This window comes from Bos indicus x Bos taurus, chromosome 3 (genome assembly GCF_003369695.1).
Source record: "Bos indicus x Bos taurus breed Angus x Brahman F1 hybrid chromosome 3, Bos_hybrid_MaternalHap_v2.0, whole genome shotgun sequence".
Taxonomy (NCBI): domain Eukaryota; kingdom Metazoa; phylum Chordata; class Mammalia; order Artiodactyla; family Bovidae; genus Bos; species Bos indicus x Bos taurus.
Window position 1 is genome coordinate 10,608,316 of NC_040078.1, and position 23,649 is coordinate 10,631,964.

The 23,649-nt window shown below is 41.5% G+C and overlaps 1 protein-coding gene across 5 annotated transcripts in view; it reads left to right on the forward strand.

Annotated features, from left to right (window-relative positions):
• LOC113884434 (gamma-interferon-inducible protein 16-like) overlaps window positions 1-23,649 on the forward strand; it is a 202,530-nt gene that overhangs the window by 58,056 nt on the left and 120,825 nt on the right. For 3 of the 5 annotated variants that reach the window (XM_027529041.1, XM_027529035.1, XM_027529028.1), the window contains exons 2-4: window positions 15,004-15,130; window positions 16,364-16,486; window positions 22,265-22,684. The gene's annotated coding sequence lies outside the window, so the exon portion shown is untranslated. Of the gene's footprint in view, window positions 1-15,003; window positions 15,131-16,363; window positions 16,487-17,624; window positions 17,670-22,264; window positions 22,685-23,649 lie in introns of those variants that run through there. The other 2 variants (XM_027529049.1, XM_027529059.1) reach the window with 2 other exon arrangements.

Consider the following 23,649-nt stretch of genomic DNA (forward strand, 5'->3'; position numbering starts at 1 on the left):
TGTGTATGAATGGCAGCAGGGGTGGCCACACTCAGATTTGTATTTTGGAAAGATTATTCTAGCTGAAGTTTGGAGAAGGTCTGGAGGGAAAACCCTGATGGGACATAAGTTTCAAGATATGTGTGATGTGGCATTGGCTTACATTAAGACAGTAGAGAAGGAGACAAGTGAGTGAATCTGAGAGATATTTAAGATGTTGAACAGATAAGACTTGGTGGAAATTGGTTGTAAGGCATCAAAGGAAGAGACGAGTCCAGAATGGCTCCCAGCTTTCTGGCTTGAACAAAAGGAGGTGCCCCTTAGTGAGACAGCAAGTACTAGACAAGTTGTAGATTCTCAAGGCCAGAGAAGGTGAGTATTCCCCCTTGGACATGTTGAATTTGAGGTGTCTAAGGTGTATTGGTAGATATGTCTAGTGAATAATTAGATATATGAGCCTGGAGCACTGGGGAGGAATCTGGGCTGGAGATACAAGTCAGGATGATCAGCCTGTTGAGAGTAAATTGATGTTTTAAATAAGAATGACTAAGAAACCTTGAGGAACACATCTTTTAAGGCAAGAGGGATGGTACGGGGAGGGAGGAGGGAGGTGGGTTCAAGATGGGGAACATGTGTATACCTGTGGCGGATTCATGTTGATGTATGGCAAAACCAATACAATATTGTAAAGTAATTAACCTCCAATTAAAATAAATAAATTTACATTAAAAAAAATAAAAATTTAAAAAAAAAAAAGAGGGGGAAGCCAGCACAGAAGACCAGCCAGAGAGGCTGGGAGACAACCAGGAGGGCCAGTGCCAGAGCCAATGGCAAGAAGCTTAAAAAAAAAAGAAAAAAAGATGTGCAGCAGTGGCCAAAATTGCTGATAACAACTGATGTTTGTCTTTAGGATTTAGTGACACGTACGTGGCCTTGTCCAGTGCAGGTCCAGTGAAGGGACACAGTCAATTTCAGTGAGTTCACACACAAGTAAGGGACGAGGAAGTGGGAGCAGTGAGTGCAGAAAATGAAAATATCTGTTGTAAACTGGAGTTTAGGGACTCAGTGGGAATTGGCAAGAGAGGTATGGTTAGGGAGAAATACTGTTATTGCTTGTTCTTTGGAAAGAAAAGGGTTGAGAATGTTTCAGTGCTCGCAGACATTATCCCATAAAGAAAGAAAGGCTGAAGGAACCAAGAGAGGAAGTATTCACTTGATAGTTTAGTCCCTAAGAAGGTAGCCAGAGATAATAAATACATAAATAATTTGCTGTGCCCCTTTTTTGTGTACAGAAACTGTTCTAGGAGCATTATCTCATTTGACTTGTATGCAGCCTCTCTGAGAAGTTCTATAATTATTAGCCCATTTCTTTGAGATGTGGACACTGAGGCACAGATAGGTACCAAGGCCACACGGTACATGGTGGGGCTGGGATTCATATCGGGGTATGTGACTTGAGACGTGTACCCTTGAGCACAAGGCCCTGTTGTGGGATCCGCAGCCTACCTGGAGACATAAATGGGAGGTGTCCACCCTTGCTCTTGTAAGAGGTCTGGGGGGGGAGGGGCTGGTCTGGATGCAGATAGGTGTCAGATTGGTTGGCATTATTAATTTCTTAGGGATGCCATAATAAATTACCCCACTCTGGGTGGTGTCAGAGAAGGCAATGGCAACCCACTCCAGTACTCTTGCCTGGAAAATCCCATGGACGGAGGAGCCTGGTGGGCTGCAGTCCATGGGGTCGCAAAGAGTCGGACACAACTGAGTGACTTCACTTCCACTTTTCACTTTCATGCATTGGAGAAGGAAATGGCAACCCACTCCAGTGTTCTTGCCTGGAGAATCCCAGGGACGGGGGAGCCTGGTGGGCTGCCGTCTATGGGGTCACACAGAATCGGACACGACTGAATCGACTTAGCAGCAGCAGCATCTGCTCTCCCTCCCTCTGAAGGGGTCCCTTGTCTGGGGTTCTCTGCCTCTATCTTCACTTAGTTGGCTTCTCTGTATCTCAGAACTCTTTCTGCCTGTCTCTTATTAAGACACCTGTCGTTGAATTGTAGGGCTCACCTCAAACCCAGGATGATCTCATCTTGAGACTCTTAATTACATCTGCAATGATTCTTTTTCCAAATAAGTTCACAGATTTTGAGGGTTAGGATCTGGACATATCTTGGTGGGGGAGGGGGTACTATTCAACCCACTACAGTTAGAAAGATGAAGGAGTTTCTGTCTGATGGATCCCTGTATTCTATGGAGTAGAGTATGAGTACTGTTCTGAGAGTGAACTCAGAAGTAGAGGGGTCAAGTATCTGAGGAGTGAAGAAATCTGGCAGTGATTATTATTGAAATGTGGAGAGTCGACTGAATAGGAAACACAATACGTTTGTGGAGCAGCGTGAAGAATGCAGATAAAGTTTGTTATCATTAATTTATAGCTGTGTGATTTTCTCTAACAGCAATTTGCAGCCAGGTGCACGCATGGAGAAAGCTGACAGATGAAATGACAGGAGTTACAGTCAAGAGGGAGGGGCATGGATGGGGGGGAAGCAGGACAGAGGAGGAGGGTTAGGGTACTGGCGGGGCGGGGGGTGGGGGAGCTCTGTCTATAGGAGCTAAGCTGGGTGTGTATGGAAACAATATCCGAGGAGAACTAATAGATGGGTCAAAAAGCAGGTGAAACCCTAAGAGCAATTCAGTGAACTATCTATAGTGCTACAAGGTTATTCTCAGAGTGTGGAGTATTTGATTGTATTGTTTTACATGAGGAAAAGAATCTGGTTGCAGTAGAGGCAAAAGAAGGTTAATGGAAATGGACAAGTCAAGAGAGAAGGCAGGGATATAACAAAACAGAAACAGATTCAAGGTTATAGAGAACACTGGTTACCAGGGAGAAAGGTGATAGAGGATTATGGGGTACAAACTACTGTGTATAAAATAAGTACGTTTTAAGGATATGTTGTGCATCACGGGGAATATAGCCAGTGTTTTATCATAAGTCTGCTGCTACTGCTACTGCTAAGTCGCTTCAGTCGTGTCCGACTCTGTGCAACACCATAGACAGCAGCCCACCAGGCCCTGCCATCCCTGGGATTCTCCAGGCAAGAACACTGGAGTGGGTTGCCATTTCCTTTTCCAATGCATGAAAGTGAAAAGTGAAAGTGAAGTCGCTCAGTCGTGTCCGACTCTTAACAACCCCATGGACTGCAGCCTACCAAGCTCCTCCATCCATGGGATTTTCCAGGCAAGAGTACTGGAGTGGGTTGTCATTGCCTTCTCAGTATAATCTATAAAAATACTGAATGATTATGTTGCACACCTGAAACTGATATAATGTTATAAATCAACTATACTTCAATTATTTTTTTAAAAAAGAGAAGGCAAGATTCAGGACAGGCCACCCATGTGAACACAGAGTCACACAGAAAAACGACAGGCCCTGGGTGGCAAATGCTGCTGATGGTGTGATGTTTGACCTGGGACTCAGTGGTTAGAAGAGGCTATTGAGGTGGGTGCCATTCCCTTGGAGTGACACTGGATGCTGTGTTAGTGAAGATTCTAAGAGGAACAGAACCAATAGAGAGAGAGAGAGAGAGAGAGAGAGAGAGAGAGAGAAAGTGTGTGTGTGTGTTTACAGAGAGGGAGGGAGAGAGAGAGTTATTGATTGATTTATTATTAGGAACTTATGTGATTATGGAGGCTGAGAAATTCAGACCAAAGAGAATAGATAATATAGTTCCATTCCAAGGCAGAAGACTGATGTTCTAGCTTGAGGACAGTCAGGCAGGGAAGAAGAATTGTTTCTTAGCCTTTTATTCAACTCAGGTTGTTAACAGATTGGATGGAGCCCATCACATGGGGAGGGGCAATTTGCTTTACTCAGACTACAGATTCAAATGTTAATCTTATCCAGAAATACCTTCACAGATACGCCCAGAAATGATGTTTGACCAAAGATCTGAGCACTCCCTGCCCCACTCAAGTGGATACAAAAAATTGACCTCCACAAACATGTTGATTACATGAATAGTCTTACTCTACTGGTCTTAGTCTCCCTGATTTTAAATGAAGGGGTAAAAAAGATTATTACTGAAGGTCCCTCTAATTTTAACTTTCGTGTTTTGCAGTATAATTTCAAACCCTTAGGGTGGGAAGAAAGTGTTAGTCGCTCAGTCATGTCCAACTCTTTGTGACTCCATGGACTATAGCCCATCAGGTGCCTCTGTCTATGGAATTCTCCAGGCAAGAATACTGGAGTGGGTAGCCATTCTCTTCTCCAGGGGATCTTTCCGACCCAGGAATTGAACTTGGGTCTCTTGCATTGTAGGCAGATTCTATACCATCTGAGCCACCAGGGATATCCTGGTAGAAGGGTGGAAAAAAACATCATGTTAAAATTCTCCTTAATTAAACATAACTCAGAAATGACTCCTGTGAATCCACAGATCTTAGTAACTAATGATTATACTCAAATTCTGGCTAATACTCACTATTTACCTGCTTAAAAAAAAACATTTATTTATTTATTATTATTATTATTTTTTGAACACTTATTTATTCTTGATTACACTAGGTCTTCGTTGCTGCATGCAGGCTTTCTCTAGTTTCTACAAGTGGGGGCTACTCTTCGTTGCAGTGCACCGGCTTTTCATTGCGGTGGCTTCTTTTGGTGAAGAGCACAGGCTCTAGGTGCATGGGCTTCAGTAGTTGTGGCTGTTAAGTTTAGTTGCTCCATGGCATGTGGAATCTTCCTGGACTAGGGATTGAACTTGTGTCCCTGCATTGGCAGACAGATTTTTATCCACTGCACCACCAGGGAAGTCCTCTTAAAAAAAAACAACAAAAAAAAAAACACATAAAAGTCTCGACAAAACTTTCAACAGCACAACCACAGAAACTTCTCCTTCTTTTCCCACATAAACCATTAACACATGGTTCCAAAATCTCCCTGGGCAACAAGAACTAGTTCTGGGTTGTTCTCTGTCTTCTCTGAGTGTGGATTAAGAGATACTGTGACAGGCAGGAGTCATCTCAGGCGAGTCTCTCATTTAGGTCAGTGTAGCAAACTTGCCTGCAAATAATGAATTCCAAGTTGTTACCTTTGCTTGAAATCTGTGCATTTTATAGGCGGGCTGAATATTTCCTTTTAAGTAGGTGTATCTGAAAATAATAAATACAGTCCTTCCTGGAAGCAGAGGGTTGGGATGAGAGGACATTTTGAAGCATAGTACATTTGGCTAGTTTGGGGTTAAGGAAAAGAGAGTGGAAGTTCAGCCCTCAGTGTACGTGCTTCTGCTGGAGGAATTAGATAGAGAAGAATCCTCTCAGATTGGCACACTTTATCTTTACTCCACTTGGAATGCCCTTCCTCCATTTCCTCTCTCGATGACTTGAAACAACCTCTGAAATGTCAGACCCCTTTAGGTAGCTTTTCTTGGCTTCCCTTCCCACCCACTCTCATCTAGATCAGGTGCCCTCCCTTTGTCTGCCTGTCACCTCCTGTGTGTACGTCTGTCGTGGCGTTCCCCGTGGCATATTTACTTGTCTTTTATTTCTGTCTCCCTGACACAATGGCTGACACATGAGGCGATAAATTCATTTATACTGAAGTCATTTAATTGTGTACTTTTGATGAATTTGTCATTATCTTGCTCCCTTTGCTATGTCTGGCAACTATTTTATATCAGTCACTAGGCTAGCAACTAGGAGCATACAGATAAACAAAACATAGGAGGTCCTGATACTTGTGAAGTGTGTATTCAGGTAGGAGAGACTGACAAAGAGGAAAGCAGTAGAAGAAAAGTAAATAAGGTGGCCACTATTTGTAATTACTATGTCACAAAGGGAATAAATGAGAGACAGACAGAGGCTGATGGGTGAAGGTACTCTGGGTAAAATGAGTAACAAGCCTCTCCCAGTTGGTGATGCAGGAGAGAAATAGGGAGGCAAATACTTCAGGCAGAGGAAACAGCAAGAGGAGGAGCTCAGTTAAATGTGGATGGAGTAGAATGAGCCAGGCATCCTGGAAAGACGTAGGAGTGGGATCACTCAGAGATGTTACCCATAGTTAAGAGTTCGGAAGGGAGGACTTGGGAGACGAGTGAGGAAGTGCTGCAGGAGCACCATCAGTGAAGGGGATGGTACTGTCTTGGAGTCATGCAAGGGCAGTAAAGACAGAAGAATGTAGGCTTGAGATTATATGTTAAAGATAAAAATTGGTCATGTTTTTGATAATTTAGATAAGAATGATGAAGGAAAGAAAGGAATCAAGGATGCCTCTTACTGAAGTAATGGATTGCTGTGTACTGATTTGGGAAGATTTGGAAGAAAGAGAAAGAAACAGGCTCAAGATCCTACTGTACAGCATAGGGAACTATATTAATATCTGATGATAAATCATAATGGAAAAGAATATGAAAAAAGAGCATATGTGTATGTATAACTGAATCACTTTGCTGTATAGCAAAAATTAGCACGACACTATAAATCAGCCTTTGGTCACCTAATCTATGACAAAGGAGGCAAGAATATACAATGTTGAAAAGACATCCTCTTCAATAAGTGGTGTTGGAAAAACTGGACAGCTACATATAAAAGAATGAAATTAGAACATTCCCTAACATCATGCACAAAAACAAACCCAAAATGAAATAATGACCTAAGTGTGAGACCAGACACTATAAAAGTCTTAGAGGAACATGTAGGCAGAACACTCTTTGACATAAATCACAGCAAGATCTTTTTTGATTCACCTCCTAGAGTATTGAAAATAAAAACAAAAATAAACAAAAGGGGCCAAATTAAACTTAAAAGCTTTTGCATAGCAAAGGAAACCATAAACAAAATGAAAAAAAAACAAACTTCCGAATGGGAGAAAATATTTGCAAATGAAGCAACCAAAAAGGGATTAATCTCCAAAATATACAAACAGTTCACGCAAGTGTATATATATATATATATATATATATATATTCCAGTCAAAAATGAGTGGAAGATTTAAATAGACATCTCTCCAAAGAAGACCTACAGATGGCCAACAAATGCATGAAAATATGCTAAACATCACTATTAGAGAAATGCGAATCAAAACGACAATGAGATACCACTTCACCCTGGTCAGAATGGCCATTATTAAAAATCTACAAACAATAAATGCTGGAGAGTATGTTGAGAAAAGGGAACCCTCCTACACTGTTGATGGGAATGTAAATTGGTTGGTTCAGTCACTATGGAGGACAATTTGGAGGTTCCTCAAGGGGTCACACAGAGTTGGACACGACTGAAGCGACTTAGCAGCAGCAGCAGCAAAAAACTAAAAATAGAACTCTTATATGATCCAGGAACCCCACTTCTGGGCACATATACAGGGAGGAAACCATAATTCAAAAATGACATATGCACCCCAATGTTCTTTGCAACATTATTTACAACAGCCAGGACATGGAAGCAATCTAAATGTCCATCAACAGAGGAATGGATAAAGAAGATGTGGTCCATATATACAATGGAATATTACTCAACCATGAAGATGAATGAAATAGTGCTATTTAAAGAGACATGGATAGACTTAGAGACTGTCATACAGAGTGAAGTAAGTCATAAAGGGAAAAGCAAACATCATATAATATTGCTTACATATGGAGTCTAGAAAAATGTACAGATGAACTTATTTGCACAGCAGAAATAGAGACAGATGGAAAGAACAAATGAATGGATACCGAGGTGGGGAAGGGAGGGGTGGGATGAACTGGGAGATCGGGATTGAGATATATACACTGCTGCTGCTGCTGCTGCTGCTAAGTCGCTTCAGTCGTGTCGGACTCTGTGCGACCCCATAGACGGCAGCCCACTAGGCTCCAGTGTCCCTGGGATTCTCCAGGTAAGAACACTGGAGTGGGTTGTCATTTCCTTCTCCAATGCATGAAAGTGAAAAGTGAAAGTGAAGTCACTCAGTCCTGCCTGACTCTTAGCGACCCCATGGACTGCAGCCCACCAGGCTCCTCCATCCATGGAATTTTCCAGGCAAGAGTACTGGAGTGGGGTGCCATTGCCTTCTCCGATATATACACTGCTATGTATAAAATAAATAACTAATGAAGACGACAGAGGACGAGATGGTTGGATGGCATCACCAACTCAACGGACATGAGTTTGAGCAAGCTCCAGGAGATATTGAAGGACAGGGAAGCCTGGCGTGCTGCAGTCCATGAGGTCACAAAGAGTTGGACATGACTGAGTGACAGAACAACAATAATGAGGACCTGCTATATAGCACAGGAAACTCTATTCAGTGCTCTATGGTGACCTAAATAGAAAGGAACTCCAAAAAAGAAGGATATCTGTATACATATAAATTAATCACTTTTCTCTGTGGCAGAAAGTGACACAACATTGTAAAGCAACTAAATACCAATAAAACTTTTAAAAAATGTAAGTCAACTATATTTCAATAAAAAAGCAGGCTCAAGAGGAAGATAAGTGTTCTATTTACATTTGAGATACGTGTAAATTTTCCAAGAGAAGGCTAGTAGGTAAAAGAAGCAGGTAGTTGGATATGAGTTTTAAGCTCAGAAGAGCTCAAAGACTTCACTTGTAAATTTAAGAGGCCTCCACATAAAGATCCTACATAGATCTGTGGAAATTGATGAGGCTATTTAGAGAAGAAAATGTAGAGAGAAGAACAAAGAGGGCTCAGATCAATTCTTTGGACCTCCCTGATTCGGCATTTGAGTAAAGGAGGAACCATTCAAAGAAACTGAGAGAAACAGCCAGTAAAAGAGAAAGTAATTTTAGGAAGCAAAAAAGAGTTTCAAGGAAGAGGAAATACCATTGCTCAGAAGTTCAGTAGGATGACTAAGAAATGTCCACTGAACGTTTTACAACATGGAGGTCATGGGTACTTTGGCAAGAACTGTTTAATTGAGAAATGAGAGCTGAATTTAGATTTCAGTAGCACAAATTTGAGTGAGAATTCAGGAATCGAGGCAGTGTGTGTCCAGAATCAAACTTTTCAAAAAGTTTGTCTATAAAAGAGCTCTGAGAGATGGACCAGGAGTTATGGAGAGGTGTGGATCAGTGAAGGATTATTGTTATATTCTTAAGAAGAGACTGTGATTATGTTTTTTTTTGCCAGTGAAGATAATCCAGGAGTGAGGGAAAAGTTGGAGTTTCTGAAGAGAAAATATAATGTTAAGGCTTGATGTCTTCTAGGATTTAAGAAACAATGGCACCCAGTGCCAAAGGGGAAAGATGAGCTTCGAGAGGGAAGAAGGATGTGATGAAGGCCAGTGAATAGGTGGGTTCGTAGGTAAGATGTGGGGCTTCACCTCCAGTGGCTTCTATTCTTCTAGACTGCAGAGTGAGGTGAAACCATGAGTAATGAGTGAACAAGTGCTTGGACCTATTCTGTTTCTCATGGCATGAAACTAATTTTGCCAGTTCTTAAGATAGACAAGGGCCTCCCTGGTGGGTCAGTGGTAAAGAATCTGCTTACCATGCAGGAGATGCAGAAGACATGGGTTCGATCCCTGGGTTGGTAAGATCCCCAGGAGGAAGGTATGGCAACCCACTCCAGTATTGTTGCCAGAAAAATCCCAGGGACCAAGGAGCCCGGTGGGCTACAGTCCATAGGGTCACAAAGAGTCAGACACAACTGAAGCAACTAAGCACACAAGATACTCAACTGGAATTGGCAATATTTCATAGAAACCTGGAAGGTCACTGCTCTTTGGCTTTTTAGCTCTTTTTTTTTTTTGGCAGGGACAGATTCCTCTTCATCTATGCTTTTCCTTTTCTGAAATTAGTTTGTGTGGTAGTTAATAGTTTTTTGATGAGATTCAAAATTCCGTATCAATCATTGCCCCTCAATCATGCTGCAGGGGTGAAGGCTGGCCAGGACACCTGGCTGTGTGTGGTGGGAAGAATTGATTGTCACAGTTTCTAGATGGGGCTTCTTAAAGGCTTTGGAGGAGACAGGTGTATGAGAAAGAGAAAGCATTTGTGCAGGAGAAAAGAAAAATGGAAATGATAAAAAGGAAAGATTAAGTTTTGCCATGTGCTGCATAATACTTAACACTCATATCTATCTTCCACAGAACATTTAATAAAATTTGTGCTACTTGTCAAAGTTGACACTGCTGCTTCCTGGGCTCAGTGTGGAGTAACAGCAGAGGCTACCCAAGGGATAGCCCATGCACATTTGGGTTACATTAATTTTTTATTGTGAAATAAATTATTCATAGCCAAGGATGTATATAGAATATATGAACAGTTTAAGATGCATAATTACAATCATAAAATAAGCACTCAAGTTCCAACTAGCCAACTTAAAAAGAGAACATTGCCAGTTCCTCTGAAGACGCTTGGGCGAACCTCCTCAATGGTGAGAGATTACTTGCTTAGTCGTTTCCGACTTTGATGACCCCATAGACTAGTCTGCCAAGCTCCTCTGTCCATGGGATTCTCCAGGCAAGAATATTGAAGTGGGTTGCCATTCCTTCTCCAGGGGATCTTCCTGACCCAAGAATTGAACCTGGGTCTCCTGCACTGCATACAGATACTTTACTGACTGAGCTACGAGGGAAGCCTCAATGGTATCCCTCTCCTACTTCCAGAGGTAACAAATCACCCCCTTAGTTTTCTTTATTGCTAAATAATAATATGTTGTTGTTGTTCAGTCGCCAAGTTGTGTCCAACTTTTTGTGACCTCATAGACTGCAGCACACCAGGCTCCCCTGTCTTTCATTGTTTCTCGAAGTTTGCTCAAATTCATATCCATTGAGTCAGTGACACCATCCAACCATCTCATCCTCTGTCATCCCCTAGCTTCATTTTCTTTTAAACTATATGGAAACCCATTATTTTGTGTTACTTTGGTTCCGTCATCATTGTACTTTTTGAGATTTATCCACGTCCTTAGAGGTACAACAGTTTATTTATGTCCATAGATGTGTAGTGCTCCATGATACGGAAATACCGCGATTTATTAATACAGCCTGCCTTTGACAACATGTAATTTGTTTCCAGGTTTTTCTGTTATAACCAGTTGTGCTAGAATATTCTTATATCTCATGGTGCAAGAGTTTTCAGATTATATACTTAAGAATAAGATTGCAGAGTCATAGACTATATCCCTAGTCAGTCTCATCAGGGTATACTTTTTTGCTTTCCAAAGTGATTCTTATCAATTTTATGTTGTCTTTTCAACAAAGACAATAAGGATTATATCCAAATATGAATAATAACAGAGATTTTGCAAACCTGGAGGCAATGTTATTAGTTGGTCCTCTCTGTAGAGATAGCCCCAGTGCAGGAAATGGGTAGACACTCAGGCGGGTGAAATGTTGGTGGTACATGTTCCTTTGTTTCATTTTTTTCTTCCCTAACCTTCATTCTCAGACAGGATTATCTTTTAACACATGGATGTGGTTAGGGGTCTCCTAGGAGGCTGAGAATGTCAGAAAACAGGAGATTCAAAGTTCGAGGCAGGAAAAGAAGGGGGCATTGCCCTGCACACGTATTTGAGGATCTGGAATGTCCAACACACAGTGAAGGGGTGGGGGTTGCTGTGCAAACATTTTTGTTGGAAATTTTGGCCCCAGAGTTGAAATGCTTTTTGCAGCTAGGAATTTCCATGGTCACTGTTGGATGCGTTAGTGAGAACTGCAAGTTTTTCTAACCTTTCATCCCCAAAGGATATGGAAATGCAAGTATCATCCTGCCTGAAATTCTGGTACCCTGACACTAAGGTCACTTTGCCCTGTGTTTCCTGGAGTAAGAGTACCTGGTACCCACACAGCTTCCTCTCTGCATCCTTTTCCCTTCTAGGGGATCAGCCATTAACTAATCACATTAGAAAAATGAACTTGAATCCTCTCAAAATCCCTGAAAATTAGATATTGTTCCAACTTTAGAGATGAGAAAACTGAGGCTCAGGGAGGTGAGTAACTCACCCCAAATTAGGTCTCTTCTAAGTGGTAGACTAGAAAGCTGAAGTCACACCTGTTTAACTGCATCTGTGTTTTTCCTCCCTGTTCTCTCCCTGTTCTTCTCTTCTGTGTCTTGTCCTTTATAACCATATGGTCCTGAACAAGTGTCTTCTCCTGTCTGAGCTTTAGATTGAAAATTAGCAGTTCACATAGGTTTAATGAACATTTATTAAAAAATGAAAATCACCCTATGGACATTTCACATTCTAGTGAGAGCAATATTCTGAGCCGACAAAAGATCTTTCTCTCTCTATCTTACTACTGATCTTGTTGCTACTATTTTTACAAGTGTCTTCTAAATCTACTCTCACAGCCTGTGGCTAAACATGTGAGTTTAGCTTGTTCTACAGCTGGTGTGTACCTACAGTTAGGTAGGTCTTGACTATAAAACTTGTTCCAGTGTGTTGTTTGTCTGTTATTTTGATTTCATCCTATTTTGCCAACCAAGAGCATGTTTCCCCTCATAAAAGTGAGTTTTTAGTGGAGGTCTTCTTCAGATCTGCTGTTACAAACTCACACACACCTTAGCGCTGGTATCTGTCTCAGGAAAGCAGTCAGGCTTGGCAGCACGACGGGTACGCCCATCAGTACCCAGGGAAAACTGCTATTGCAGCCTCCCAGGTTCATTACTTCTCTAGTGACACCTCACCCTGCTAACAGGGGATCAGAAGCAGAGGCAGGAGGTGTAATTCAAATGTGGGAAAGAGTCAAATCAGCCTCTATCTTGGTGTGGCTCGGGGAGACCCAGCCCCTACCACCTAGGAGGCTAACTGATTCAGGCCTTTCTCCTCCGGGACAGCCAACTTGCTGTTTTGTGTGCTGGTCCACCTCACCCATTTCTCCCTGACTCCCCTGGTTGGAGAGAAAGATGTTGGTTCTCGAGGGTAGCCCTCATCCACTGGGAATGTGAAGACCACGATTGAGGAGTTGTTCTCTATGACCCCAGCGTGTGTGCATATGTGCGTGTCTGTGTGTGTGTGTTTAGTTGTGTTCAGCTCTTTGCAGCCCCATGGACTGTAGCCTGCTAGGCTCCTCTGTCCATGAAATTTTCCAGGCAGGAATACTAGAATGGATTTCCACTTCCTACTCCAGGAGATTTTCCCAACCCAGGGATTGAACCTGAATCTCTTGGGTCCCCTGCATTGGCAGGTAGATTCTTTACCACTGCATCATCTGGGAAACCCCAAATACCCCCCCAAAATTAATTGAGATAAAAAGAAATTCTAAACTCTTCTAATAATGGTCATGGACATGAATAACAATATCAGGGACCTCAGGTTCTGGTTCCTTTTTGCAGTTGGTTGCCCAGTAATCCTGTGTCCTCTACTTGAAAACTGGGTAGACAATCTCAAAAAATCATCAAGATTACTGAGAATAGCAATGAGTGAGAGACTAGAAGTTTTTCATAGTCTAGAACAGTAGCTGCCAAACTTTTTCTGTAGGTCAGATAATAACTATTTTAAGTTTTGTGATTCCCTTCTGTCTCTGTGGAATATGAAGCTCTGTGTGGATTTACAATCTTTAAATGTATAAAAACCATTCTTAGTTTGGTAGCCTTACAAAAATGGATCACAGGCTGGATTTGGCCTGTAGTTTGCTAACTGCAGTCCTATAAGCTCATCTGCAATTTTAGAGCAGCTGGATATTAGAGAAAAATCTTCTAGAGACTTAATATGGTATATTTTGAGAGGAAGCATTGAGCAGAAATATCAGGCTCAAGCATAACTAATTAGAAAATAATCTGGAGAACAAAATGGACAAAGGAGAGTAAAGATAAGGAAGAACAGAGACTGTGAGGCAATTATTTAAAGGAATTAGGGATGTGGAAAAGAGGCAAAGATAAGGGATGAGGATTTAATGGAGTATCTTGAACAAAGTAGAGAGTCTGGGAAAATGGTATAAGTGGGGCAGATTTTCTCCTAAGCATGTCCATGCGTGTATGCATGCTCAGTCACTTCAGTTGTATCTGACTCTTTGTGACCCCATGGACGGTAGCCTCCCAGGCTCCTCTGTTCATGGGATTCTCCAGGCAAGAATATTGGGGTCGGTTGCCATGTCCTTCTACAGAGGATTTTCTCAACCCAGGGATCAAACCTGAGTCTCCTACATCTCCTATGTTGCGGGTGGATTCTTTACTGCTGAGCCACCAGGGAAGCCCCTCCTAAACATGCTGCTAAGTCGCTTCAGTCGTATCTGACTCTGTGCGACCCCATAGGCGGCAGCCCACCAGGCTCCCCTATCCCTGGGATTCTCCAGGCAAGAACATTGGCATGGGTTGCCGTTTCCTTCTCCAATGCATGAAAGTGAAAAGTGAAAGTGAAGTTGCTCAGTTGTGTCTGACTCTTCACGACCCCATGGACTGCAGCCCACCAGGCTCCTCCATCCATGGGATTTTCCAGGCAAGAGTACTGGAGTGGGGTGCCATCACCTTCTCCGAAACATAGTTACTGTCAAATACACACAAGTCCTGCTGTATAGCAGACTGGATTTGCATGGGGATATGAGGAGAAATTTACTCCCATTTGTGGCTTATCACTACAGGCATGTGCGCTCAGTCACTTCAGTCTCGTCTGACTGTTTGTGACCCTACGGTCTGTGGCTCACCAGGCTCCTCTGTCCATGGGATTCTCCAGGCAAGGATATTGGGTGGGTTGCCATTTCCTCCTCCAAGGGATCTTCTCAACCCAGGGATTGAACCTGAATACCCTGCATCTCCTGCATTTCAGGCAGATTCTTTCCACTGAGCTGCCAGGGAACCCTGGCTTATCACTTCGGTCCTCTTTTAACCGTATGGGTCAGGTCACAGGTCTCCACTTGCTTTCCTGGCACCACCCAACACTGTTAGTTTAGTGCTTGTTCAATCAGCTTTCGTGACTGAAAAATAAAAAGGAGGGAAAGAGTGCATTACTTCCCCGGGATGTAGGTTGGCAAGGGTGACTGGGAAGAATGCAATACTGTGGAACATTTTCTGTGGATTGAGAAGTAAGTAATAATGTCAATCATGGCATTTTAACCAAAGTACAAACATGTTTTCTCACAGATAATTGACCATGGGTGGAAACTCAAGATGGACAAAGAGGACAATCAGAATATTAATGGAGAGGTGATACATGTCAAAGAGAAAATAAGAAAATGCATCTCAACTGTATGACTAGGTTGAAAAACAGGTAAACAGGCCAATTTCTGCTGGGAGATAATTTGAAAGGCTGAGACCTTTTAATACCCAAGAAGTATTGAACATCACAATTTTGCACAATATATTGAATATCTCAAACAGGCTCATTTTCTCAGAATGATGGAAGAGCCCTGAACTAGGAATCAGAACGTCTTGGGTTTAGCTTTTAGTCTGCTCAGTAATTTGAAATCCGTGTAATCTGTGTGATTGAGCTTTTCTGAGTCTCGTTTCCTCATCAGTAAAATGGAGATGGCATGTTTTTCCTTTTCCATACTGTTATTTTGATTTATACATGCATATTAAATGGCTTTGTAAAGCATTAGGAACTATGATAATGATGGAGATTTTATTAGTTTTAGTATTTTATTATTATTTATTACTATTTTATTAATGAGTTGGCTTCACTAATAGAGCAGGCTGGGTATTATGATTAGGGGCTTCCAAAAGACTAGCTGCCTGTCAAGTTTTGCCTAAATTGAACTGTAATAGTATGATTAAATCATTTTATGAGGTCCAAAGTTTCTAAGGTCCTTCAGTTCAGTTCAGTTCAGTCGCTCAGTCGTGTCTGACTCTTTGCGACCTTAAGTTATGAAAATAAGAAATATTTAAAAATACAATTACATTAAAGATGAAATTTAATTCAATTGTGTACCTCTTAGCACTTGATTAGCTGGCCATCCTAGCAATGTCTTGAGAGAATGGAACAGAATTGCTGAAGAGCTATGGGTCACCACAAAAGTACTGAATGAATGCCTGTCTGAACATCAGAGGTGGGCAAGGCATTAAGGAAGAGAGGAGTGGTCTTTTGTAATTGTCTTCACAATTTTGACTCAGGATAGTTTGTTCTGCCCGTATCTAGGGGTTTTGAGAGATGGCAGCCTGTGATTTTTTTTTTCCTTTGAATTCTTTCCCAGTGCCATCTTTTCCCCTAAGCAAATATTCTCAATACAGGATCCTGACTAACCCTCCTGGAGTTCTTATGGCATAGATAGCTAATGTCCCACAAAGAATGCATGCTTCCCTTCCAGGAGCCTTATATCTTGTAACCTGTATTCTAGGAGTCTTCCAGGAGACTTTCCAAACTGCCTTGTATCTAGGTGGGGCTGGGTGCCAATGGCAGGTTGTATGGGTGTGATGTGTGTCACGTACAGGCTGAGCTAGTTAAGAAGCAAATGATTTCTCCACTCCCTTTTCTTCTTGTCTGCTTACTGAAAACTGATGCCAGTGATAATACTGGAAATCAAGTCTTGAGGGTGGAACTATCATTAAAAATGGAAAGAAACTGGGCATCTGAGTCACTGCTTGAAGGAGAGCTGCCCTATCAGGAACACCTACGTCATACTGGAATGTAAGCAAATAATCCACTGGGACTTTTGGGTTTTCTGGTATTACCTGGATTAATACAGCTGTTGATATAGCAAACCTTCCCAGACTATTCTGTTCTCTACAAATTGTGATCAGGTAGTCTTTTCTCTTGATATTTAGCCCTTTCCCTTTCTTCCCTAGGTCCTTTCTACCCTTCCTGCTGAAAGGTTGTTGCTGAGCCGTGAAAGATACTGGGATTCTTGGCCTCCAGAGGAGAGAAATTCAATCCAGGGCCAGTGACAAGGCTTGATCACTCAGAGCTTTTGTGTGATAAAGTTTTATTAAAGTATAAAAGAGATAGACAAAGCTTCTGACATAGACACCAGAAGGGGGCAGGAAGAGTGTCCCCCTGCTAGCCTTTGGCAGTATGTCATATACCTATCAGCAAGCTGCTAATTAGAGAAAGGAAATGTCTCAAAACTCAGAGTGGCACCAGGCCCCTCACCCATAACATGCATTTGGAGATAACATTGGCACAAGGTGAATCATCCCGGGCCATAAAACAATTGACATGAATTTTGAAGAAAGGCAGGTTTCCAAGTAAATATATAGTTTCATTAAGAAACAGAGTAGGAGAACAATGTATGAGTAAAACATACTGGTTTGTTGAGCCCTTATCAGTTCTGAGTCTTAAGCGAACCGACTTGAAGAAAGACAGAGTTTAGGGTAACTACATAGTTCATTAACATAGCTTAAGGAAAACATTTCCATAAGAAAAATGTATTGGTTAGCTCAAGGTTTGAGAAAAGTTAAGTTCAGGTGGAACCAGGTGTCATCATGGCAACACAGAATTTTAAAAGAAACCTCCTTTTAATTCTGTATAGAGAAGGAAAAAATCTGACACTTGTAGTTCATTTCCTCCTGCTGCTTAAGGGAGAAATAAAAAATGTCTGATGCTTGCAGCCTATTTCCTTCGTTTGGAGACCCCAGGCCTTCTTTCCTGATACCCTCTCACTGCCATCATCTTCAGATGAATAATGACATCAGCAAAGAGCAAGAACAAAACAGTGGTTATTTCATTCTTGCATGCATTCATTCACTCGTTTGTTTGTTTTTTTTTTCTCTGCCTGACTCAAATGCATGGTAATAGCCCAGATGTTGGATGGGAGCCAAGAACAGATGTTTGCAGGCTATTACCTTACACTCTTGTGTTGGATATAAAAAAGGTATACACAGTAAAGACCATAAGTTTCAATGGCATGACTTTAAATTGGGAGTCTAGAGGAAGGGTAGTTTCTCACCACTTTACGTCCATGGGATTTGTTTCATTTTTATTTCTTACTTCTCGTGTGGCAGAGTGCACTTGAGATGTAAGAGTCATCAGTGGAGCACCCTGTGGTCATTATTGGGTTTATAAAGCCAGCATAGGGAGATCAGAGAGTTGTTTAAAACCTGAAGCCATGTTGTAAGCCTGGAACCCAAGTTCAAATACTTGGATATAAAAGAAACTGAGAGCCCATGTGTTGAAGGAGGATAAAGTTACACATGCAGAGCAAGTAAACGAAACCTAGGAAACAGACAAAAAAGGAGGCTACAAAATCACACCAAACTCATGTCTGAGATCTCATAATTTTCCCACTTATACAGCTTGTGCTCACAGGTACACTTGCAATTTGACCAAGTACAATCTATACTTAAAACAGTTGTCCTAACCTGTTATTTTAGTCATGATGTTGGGTATAACTGTGGTTTCTAAACAAGAAACTTACTCCATAGTCACTTAGGGATTAAGTGGCTTAACTGGAATGAAACCATGATTGCAGGGCTCACTTTATAGTTTCTATCACCAGTTCATACAGCCAGTATAGAATCTCACTGGCCTTGAATAATCCCTTAACTTTCCAAGAGCCAAACACCTGGCTTTGGAGGAAGAGATTCTTATGATGTGCTGGAGTTTGGACCAGGCTCTGTTGTTTGAATCCTGACTCTGCCACTCACTATCTCTGTGACTCTAAGTGAGTTACAGAAACCTCTCTTTGCCTCATTTCCCTCATTAGTAAAATGAGGATAAACATATGACCTACCACTGGTTGTCAGAGGGATTAAATGTACCAAGAGGCGTAAATCATCAGAACAGTGTCTCCTAAATAAACATCAGTTTTTGCTATTGTTTCCTGTTGTGGGTTAAGTGCATTTCCTCCGATTTGAGCTTTTGTTGGACTGGAAGGCAGCTAATTCTTCCTGCAGACATGAAGGTCCTGACTCAGGTTTTTTCAGCCTTATTTGGAGGATCCTCACAACACTGATGTCCTTTTCCTCTCAAGTTGGAGCTCATTCCAATCTTCTTTTTTTCTTTTTTTGATCGTGCTGGGTCTTTGTTGTGTGCACGCTTTCTCTAGTTGTGGTGTGCAGGCTTTTCATTGTGGTGGCTTCTCTTGCTGTGAAGCACAGGTTCTAGGCACACGTGCTTCAGCAGTTGCAGCATGTGGGCTCAGTAGTTGTGGCTTTCTGGCTCCAGGGTGCACCTTCTCTCTTGAGCTGTTGCTTTCTCCCTTCATCTTTTCCCCACTGATTCTCTCTGTCGTCCCTGTGGTCATGTCCTCTTCCCTGGCAATCCTACCCATGGCAGCCCTGTCTTTCAGATCTGGCTCAAGAGTTCTAACAATGAAGGGTTTTCTTTTACATTGGTGTATCAGTATCAGTATCAGTTCAGTCGCTCAGTTGTGTTGACTCTTTGTGACCCCATGAACCGCAGCACGACAGGCCTCCCTGTCCATCACCAACTCCTGGAGTCTACCCAAACCCATGTCCATCGAGTCGGTGATGCCATCCAACCATCTCATCCTCTGTCGTCCCCTTCTCCTCCTGCCCTCAATCTTTCCCAGCATCAGGGTCTTTTCAAATGAGTCAGCTCTTCACATCAGGTGGCCAAAGTATTCGAGTTTCAGCTTCAACATCAGTCCTTCCAATGAACACCCAGGACTGATCTCCTTTAGGATGGACTGGTTGGATCTCCTTGCAATCCAAGGGACTCTCAAGAATCTTATTCAATGCCACAGTTCAAAAGCATCAATTCTTCAGTGCTCAGCTTTCTTCACAGTCCAACTCTCACATCCATACATGACCACAGTGGCTGACTTTATTTTTCTGGGCTCCAAAATCACTGCAGATGGTGACTGCAGCCATGAAATTAAAAGACGCTGAATCCTTGGAAAGAAAGTTATGACCAATCTAGACAGCATATTAAAAAGCAGAGACATTACATTGGTGTATGGGTACTAAATATGGAGGAGGGTATGGCAACCCACTCCAGTATTGTTGTGTGGAGAATCCCAATGGACAGAGGAGCCTGGTGGGCTACAGTCCATGGGGTCACAAAGAGTTGGACATGACTAAGCAACTAAGCACAGGATATAGGCACTAAATACCTAATGTTTTTCAATGCTAGCTTCGTGGCAGGAGAGGACAGTTTAGTTCAGGATTAAAAGACTGGCCAATAGCTGTGATAATGATGCAGGTGATCAGAAAGAAGGAGAGAGGCAGCAGATCAAGATGCTCCAGGATCCTTGTGCAAGACAAGTCACAGGTATCCTGTCTGCTCAACTAAAACCTGTAACCAGTTAACCAAATTGCATGTCTAATAGATCACATATAACTATACACCAAAAGGAAATATTTCAAATGTCTTTTGCACACAGGACTCTGGCTCACAGAGTCCATCTTTTGGTGACAGGTTTTCTGAGGACAAAAAGAACTCAAGGGAATCCTAAATTTCACTCAGTGTTTTTATTGTTGATGTTGTAATTTTGAAATTATCATATGTGTGTCATAGAATAAAGCAAATAAGCAGGGAATTCCCTGGCAGTCCGGTAGTTAGGACTGTGTGCTTTCACTGATGAGAGCCTGGTTTGATCCCATCCCTGGTTGGAGAACTAAAATCCCACAAGCTGCATACTATGGCCAAAAAAAAAAAAAAAAAGCAAATCAACAAAACTGTTGATGATATTAGGATCAAAGTTTTTCAGTGTCTGAGAAAAGACAAAATATAGTAACAAAGAAGGTAATGGAGAAAACCCTACAATATCTAATCTAAGTTGGAAATATCAATAAGAGCACAAGGTTATATATGATTTATACATAGTCTATATAAAATATAGCATGTGTTGCATACAATATAATCTGTGTGAAATTAAAAGACGCTTGCTCCTTGGGAGAAAATCTATGACAAACCAAAACAGCATGTGAAAAAGCAAAGACATCACTTTGATGCTTTTGAAATGTGGTGCTGGAGAAGATTCTTGAGAGTCCCTTGGACATCAAGGTGATCAAACCAGTCCATACTAAAGGAAATCATACCTGAATATTCACTGGAAGGGCTGATGCTGGAGCTCTAATACTTTGGCTGCCTGATATGAAGAGCCAGCTCATTGGAAAAGACCCTGATGCTGAGAAAAATTGAGGGCATGAGGAGAAGGGGACAACAGAGGATGAGATGGTTGGATGGCATCTCAGTGGACATGAGTTTTAGAAAACTCCAGGGGATACTGAAGGACAGGAAAGCCTGGCGTGCCACAGTCCTTGGGTTGCAAAGAATTGGACCAGACTGAAGGACTGAACAATGACAACAGCAGTTTATATTTATCTGTGTATAATCTGGAGAAGGCAATGGCACCCCACTCCAGTACTCTTGCCTAGAAAATCCCATGGATGGAGGAGCCTGGTAGGCTGCAGTCCATGGGGTCTCGAAGAGTTGGACATGATTGAGCGACTTCATTTTCACTTTTCACTCTCATGCATTGGAGAAGGAAATGGCAACCCACTCCAGTGTTCTTGCCTGGAGAATTCCAGGGATGGGGGAGCCTGGTGGGCTGCTGTCTATGGGGTCGCACAGAGTCGGACATGACTGAAGCGACTTAGCAGCAGTAGCAGTAGTGTATAATCTATAAGTCTATTATATATCTATGTCTATATACATATATATGTGTGTGTGGAGAGACAGGGAGAGAACAAAAATTTGAGAATATGCTCTATTCAACAAAAGAGTTTAGAAACCAATGTACTCCAGTAGCAATGAGCACAGCTACATTCAAGTACTATTTTCTAAAATACGATGTTCACTAAAAAGAAGCAAGGCTCCTTAGAGAAATGACAAGTTCTAGCTTTGAAGCAGGAGAAATTTAAAGTGAGGTTAAGATTTCTTATGCCATCATAATGGAAAGAAATTCTAAAGAGTAATAGGGGTCTTGTTAAAAGGAAACAGCTCTCACTGGACAAGTTTGGGACAATATTAACCTCAAAAGAATAATGCTTGAATTATATCAATGTCTGAGTTTGTAATGACACTCAAAAAAAGATAAAAGAAAAAAAGAAAAAGGGGAAATAAAAGCTTATTTACTACAGTGGAGATTCTTAGGACACCAACTTCTTATTATGAAAATTAGTAATTAAAAGGAAATATTTAAGCTTTACTCTGTGTTAGTCTGGGTAGGTGGATTATGCCACAACCTCAAAATCTTAGTGGCTTGAAACAAGAGTGTTTATTTTTCATTTTCACTCCTCGTCCGTCTTGGATTAGCAGCTGTTCTGATCCACATCTTCCTCACTTAGGGATACAAAATGACAGAGACTCAATGATTTAGAATGCTATTGTGGCAGTGGAAAGGAATGTGCTAGAAAATACACCATATGTCTACTCATATTTTCATGACCCAAGCAAGTTATATGGTCATGTCCAAATTTAGGAGGGTAGACAAGTTCAATCCCACAATGGCAGATTGTGTAGATTTTTTAGGAAATAACTTTCTTCTTCCCTTTTCCCCAGGAACACAGTAAACTTCACCCTACTGACTTTGTGACTTGCTCCAACTGATGCCACGTGGGCAGAAGTGACAGCACGCTGGCCTGGAGCAGTGGCTTTACAAGGCATCTCATCCTTTGTCTCTTTAGCACTCAGGGCATCCAAGAAGAGAAGAGCAGGCCCCCAGGAGCTGTTGCTTCTTTTTCAGACTCCTGGTTTGAGAGACACACTACACTGATCTGGAGCCTGGAGCAAAGCCCAGAAGAGCTACAGCTGAGCCACAGGCAAATCACAGATTCATAAGAGATGTTTGTTGTTGTGAGTCAATAAGATTTGGGCTTGTTTGTTGCTGAAGCAAAAGCTGACTAATCCACCCATCATATACTCAGAAGGAAGATTAAAAGTGGAATACTGGTGGCTAGCCACATTGCCTTTTAAAGTGAAGTGAGTACTCCAGATTGCCAACTAATAAATGTTGAAGGAATGATACTACTAGACACCACTGTTTTGCCATCCTGAAATCATAAATTCCAGCAGTTATTATCAATGAATATGGAACCATTAGGTGAAAGTTTATTCGGAAATAGAATATTTGGATGAGGCTAAGTAGCATCTTGTGGATTACTTCCTGCTTGCAGGGGGTTCACTGTAGCTTTGGAGAGAACTGGTGGAATCAAACGCTATGTCACTGATAGTGGATGGCTTGACATTGTGTGCTCCTGGTGTGATGCAGTTTGAAGCAATAGCACTGCCTTTGAAATATCCTTGCCTGAAATGTTTCATCTGTATTTAATCAAGACTTTAGTTTAGTTTCAATATACAGGGAATACAGGAGACATAGGAGCATGTTAAGTAATGTTGCAGGAGACAGTGCATCAGGAGTGTGGTAATTTATAAGGTGATTGTTCTAACTTCTTCAAAATCCCCATGTCACAGGGATTAAAAAAAACCAGTATGTTTGTGTGGCTGTTCTGGCTTAAAAATGACAAAAGATATAAGACAAATGTAGTGCATAACCTTGATTGGATTCTAGTTTCAAAAACCTCACTAGTTTCAAGAAAAGAAAAAAAACTATAAAAGTTTCAAAAGTTTTTCTAGTTTAAAAAAAAACTATAAAAGCATCTGTTGGTGAGTTTGGGAAATTTGACCATATGGCCTGATAGTTGCATGATAACAGGGTATTTTTTTTTTTTATATAATATTCCTAGGTGATGATAAAAGTATTGAAGCTCTGTTGAAGACATTTTTCTTATAGGAAATGTATGCTGAAGTATTTAATGGCTAAATATCAAACCCAGTTTCAAGTAGCTTGACAATAAATTTATACAGACAAACAAACACCAACATAATGCTTATAATTCAAGCAAATTGTTAACATTTCTTGAATCTGAGTGGTGTATACAAGTGTT